We start from the raw sequence: 5,614 nt of genomic DNA on the forward strand, positions 1-5,614 counted from the left end.
TTTTGTTAAATGTTCTTTTAGAAGTGATTTTAAAGGAGGTGAATTTTGGAATTTTAAGTGGGAATGGATCAATTTGGAGCACTTATTTTTGGAGTAAAAAAAAGAAGGGTAGGAGACACTACAGGATTCTGAAAATGATTCAGAAATGTCATAACCCATGCTAAGTGTTTGACTTTATATTTTAGATTTAGAGAAAATTTAGTTTGAGTTGAGAATTTTATTAGAAAATTAGAATTATATTCCTGGAGGATGGGGACTTATGATCCAAGATCTGCCCCATATCCTAAAGCTAAATTAGGCACCACATAATGGTGACCCGAACCTAACTAATGCAATTTAAAATCTGGACTTACCTTAGCCTGGATTTGGGAGCCAGCTAACCACCTAGTCATTTTAAATTCACGAATTCGATCATTCATGATTTTAATAAAATTTTGGAGAGCTGGGGAAGACGTCCACAGATTGTCCTAAGTGGCCCCTTGACTTATGCTGGGTGAAAATTCTGAAGACAGATGCAATTAAAATTTAGACTATTTTAAAGGTATTTATAATATAATGCATACTGGTCAAAGTATCCAAATCATGAATGCTCAAAATTTTAAAAGGATTAAAAATATTTTTTTAAAAGATTATGCTTCCACAGGTTCAACACCTCATCATCATAGGTTAGATTATATAAACTCTACCCGCATGTGAGGAAATGTCTTAAAATAAGGAAAGAAGAATGCATCGATATGCATGCGACCCTAGGGATGATCCATAGCTTATTCCCTAGATTCATTATCTTTCTATATTATTTAACTCCTAAAATTTTAATTTTTGGTTATAAATAGAAGAATTTTCACACCCTAATGAGTCTCATGGGCATACTTTTTTTTAATTGGGGGCTAAGTAGTTGAAGCACATATAGCAATTAAATTTATTATTTATTTAGTTGATCTTTATTGACCTGTATGAGCACGGCCACCTACAGAAAACTCAGTGAGTTTCGTGATCATTCTAAGCCTAAGGATAATATAATCGTCAATCACATTATCAATCCACTTAGGGCAATAAAAATAAATAGACACATCAAACAATTTCAATCACAATATGTAATGAAATCTCAAAAACCTAGCACACATTAGAAAAGTAAACACCGATCTAGCCTAGATTTAGAGTTGGTTGTCCTAGCAAGCCTTATAAAGTGTGTGTAGAAGATAGTGTGGTTGAGGTAGATCCTAAACTGGGTTGTTGGTTGAGATTATCTAATGTTTGAGTTTTTTAAGGCTGAAGGGGAATTTCATGTTTGAGTTAAAGTATTAATATGTTAAAGATTTATTTTGGAGTATTTTAATTGTTAAATAATTTCTACCTTTGTTGCTCATCGAAGCTGTGAAGTTTATTTCACCTTCCTTGGGGCTAAGTTAAGAGCCTCATTTACCTAGATTACCTAATAACAACAGGGGTTGATTAAATAGATTTAGTTGATTAAATAGATTTAGTTGGTTAGATGATTTTAAATAATAAAATTAAATATTTCTAAAATTTTAAAGAATTCTTCAATTTTTTAGAATTATTGGAATTATTTTAATATATTAATTAAGGGGTTAATAGTGGACTTTTTAAATCAAAGTTAACTTTGAGAGTTTCATATTTTTAAAAAAGTATTAGAGCATGTGATGGCTAATTAGACTGTTAGTATGTTCATTTTAGAGTTTCCTAAAAAAAGTTATGAATTTCTAAAATTTTGACTTATATTTGACCAGATTATTGACTTTTTGACATTGACTTAATTTTGGAGGTTTGATATTTTTGTTGGGTGCATTCGAGTTTGATTTAATTGGATTTTTCTTGAATTAAATATGATTTTTTAAAATTTTTTAAATTAAATGAATTTTAAAATTACTTAATTAGGAAGGTTTTGGTATTTTTGACCCAAATTAACTACAAATAGCATGGAATCACCCACAAAGGTCAAGAATGACCCAACGGAATAATTCCAAGTGTTTGGAATTTTTTGGAATTTTTTAAATAATGTTTAATTAATTATTAAATTTAATTATTGATTTAACTTAAAATTTTAAATAAGGTGAAATTAAATGTTAACTAATTTGGATTTTATTTTTCCTAGATTGAAGGTTGAATCAAAATTAATTAGAGTCCTTAAATATTTTTTTGGATTTAATATGAATTTATAATGAATTATTTATAGTTCTGGATCAATTAGGGAGAAATTTTGAAGCTCCTAATTGGTGGACCAAATGAACACTAAATCTAGTGAGATTTGGACCATGAGATCACCTGACCTCATATTCTAAACTTACCAAATTTTAGCCCAAATGGAACTCTCTAAGATAGTTAACAAGCCACCTAAGGTAACCTCTAAGTCACCTTAGAAAAATCCTATGGATCTATCCTAAGCTCTAATTAGGGCAAAATTCATGGCTCTACACTCCCTATAATACGCATTATCATCACACAAAAATAAATATCTTAATTCTAATTGGAGAGATCATGACTCCAATTTGAATTTAAGGGTCAAACCATGACCCTTGAACCCAAATTGGAATGAAATTTCCCTTAAATATCTTAAACAAGGAAGGGAAATTTTGGACAAGGGACATATCCAAATTCAGTCTCCCAAAGTCCCAAGCTATAGTGACTTCAATTAAACAAATAAATGGAATAACATGAAAAACATTCAAATTGAAATTTAGACTAAAAAAGATGAAATCAAGGTGTGGGACCATAAGGCTTTTGAAGATCTCCTTGTGAGCTTTCCAATGAGCCTAAAAACACCTAAAATGGTTAAATGTGGAGGGAGATACAAAATTTTAAGTTCCACTTGAATTTTAGGATTTAATAAATAGGAAATTACCCAGTCAGCCATACTTTTTCATGCAACTCCTTACAATGAGCAGGGTAATGATTAACGGTTGACTAGATAACAGCCGAATTAATTGTAGCCTTCGAATGAGATATTGGACGGTCAAGATTAAATGGCTCCAGAACTACAGGATATAATCCTAACCGTTGATTAAAATTAATGGCTAGGTTTCTATCTTCTACTTCCCACAAATACTCGAATTTATAGATGTTCTCTGACATGATCCAAGCGATCGTGCTGGTGAATTCTCTCCAAATTTCATAGGGAATATCAAGGGGGTGGAAACCTTAAATCTAACAGTGGAAATCGATTGGGGTGAAGATTTCATTCACACTTGACCATACTACCTATCTAGGAGCTCAAGAGAGGAGTTCTCATCATGGAGAAAGCCTCAAAAGATGGGTTTTTCTCTCGAGAAGCTTCAGAAGGTGAAGGTAAATGATTCTCCTTCAAATGCCAAGACCAAAGGATCGCCGGAGGTATGACTTCAAGTGGACCATAGATAGACTTTGCTGGAACTTACTTGAACTGATCGTTGGACGGGGATAAGAAACTAGGAGAAGCTGTGGGATTGCTCAGAGAGCTCTAGGGAATGATTTCAAAAGCTTGAATCTGAATGGGGATGCTTGAGGCTATCTACCTTATTCAGGAACTCCTACGACCATGGATGGCTAAGATCAAATAGCTAAGCTATTGGATGGCCTCTAGGTGGAAGGGGACATCCTCCCAGAGGTCTATGAGGTTGAAGTAGGTGAGCCCATACTTTAGAACCTTTTAGATCAGGCCTGAAGTGGGGGGCGGACCACCATAGCTCATTCTCCATTAGTTCCGACCGCCACTAGTTAGGGTCTAGTTCAGGCTAATATAAAAAGTTTACTAGTGACATGTTGAAATCAAATATCAGTTCAATTAGGTCTAGAAGGGACTGGCTTGGTTAGAGAACTCATTTTAACCAAAACCTACTCAGTTTGCGACTGTTTGAGCTTAACCCAGGTCAAGTTAGACTATGGATCAGATGTGGGATGTGGATCAGGTTCTGATGCACCCAATACAAGTGGTAATTTGGTTTGAATTGCCCTAAGGTGGGAGATGGCTCAGGTTGATATGGTTTTGACCACTTTGGGTTAGCTTAAAGGTCGACCCAAGTCAGCCCATGGGTTGGGTTGACTAGGGTAGGTGCATTGGACCTAGGGATATCCAACAGGGGCATTGATTGATTTTTGAGAAGGCTAGGTTTGGAATTGGCTCAACCTAATGTTATTTGGCCACTTTAGGTTAGCCTAATTCTTGACCCAAGTTGACCCAAGGTTTGGGTTGGCTAGGGGAGGTGTATTGGGTCAAAGGGGATCCAATACCACCATTGGTGGGGTTTAATTGCGCTAGGATTAAAAATGGCTAAAGGGGAACCTTTCTTTGGACACTTGGGTCAAGCCAAATGGCTAACAAAAGTAGGCCCAAGGCTTGGGTCTCCAAGAGGGCTCTCTTGGGGACCCAATGTGTCACTTAATTGGCTTAAATGAGTTTGGAAAGGTCTTGGGCAAGGGATTTTAATAAATGGAGGTGTATGGAAGATTTGGTCAAACTTGGTTGACATGGTCAACCAAGTTGACTTAAGTTCATAGTTGAGTCCATTTAGTTCAAATAGATCTTATGAACTCAATGGGTGTGGTTGCAAGCCATGAGAAAGGCATTTGGTTTGAAATAGGTATTTAAACCCCTTAAGGGTCAAATTGGTCAACCATGGTTGAATTGGACAACCATGTCAAATGTAAGTATATTTTTGGGTCCAATGTGTTCCTAATGGTATTTAGAATCCATTGGGATGGGTTTTTAGGATTGAAATGAGAAGGTTGAATTGAACTTGGGGGAAAAGAACAAAAAACCCTGGTGAATATTAGGTCAAATTAGACTGAGAAAAGTGTAGATAACTGATTAGTGAGTCCTAATGGAGGTCAAGGGTGTGATTGGCAGGTTCAGAAAGGGTCGTAAAGCTAAGATCCACTGGCTAGCAAGTCTAGTGGCATGGGTTATAAATAATTGATGGTTTTGCAGCCTTGGGAAAAGATATAGTTTTAGCCACTAAAAATGTCATATTGAGCTGAAATTTAGATGGTTTACCCCAAAGACATACCTAAATAATATGAAATTTATAGGCTTCAAGTCAGAGGTCATCAGGCTGGGTTCCATGGTATTTGAAAATTCTCCTTGAAAGGGTCTCAGAACCTTAGTCCTTAGCCCTTGGAAATGGTTTGAAACATTGGAATTATATTGGGTTTTGGATTTAGATGATTAGGGTTGGCTTATCCATATTAATAAAAATTAAAGAGATGATTATTGATGATTGGATGGGATTTGGAAGTTGATTGAATGTTGATTGAGAATTAATTGAATATTAATTGGTGATTGATCTAGGAATTGGTTTAGAAGGTGGGGATAAGTTTGATTGAGATTGATTTTGGCCTTATCCAAGACCTATATAATTAGGGAGTAAAAACTTCCTAATCAATGGGTCACCAGAAAGAAACCCAAGTGGGTCTCAGTGACCTCATACAGGAATGAGGCCAATAAATGGACCCCAAATATACATTAAAATGAAATTCTAGTGTATATATTGGCATTGACCGAATGGAATGATGGAATTGAAGGTTTTGATTCTAGGGAAAGGGAGGGTCAAACCTTAGAGAGTTTGAATTGAGTGGATACTAGAGTATTGCCATAATGAGAATCATCCACCACTAGTAGGTG

The sequence above is a fragment of the Dendrobium catenatum genome, unplaced genomic scaffold (genome assembly GCF_001605985.2).
Source record: "Dendrobium catenatum unplaced genomic scaffold, ASM160598v2 fragScaff_scaffold_1001, whole genome shotgun sequence".
Classification (NCBI taxonomy): domain Eukaryota; kingdom Viridiplantae; phylum Streptophyta; class Magnoliopsida; order Asparagales; family Orchidaceae; genus Dendrobium; species Dendrobium catenatum.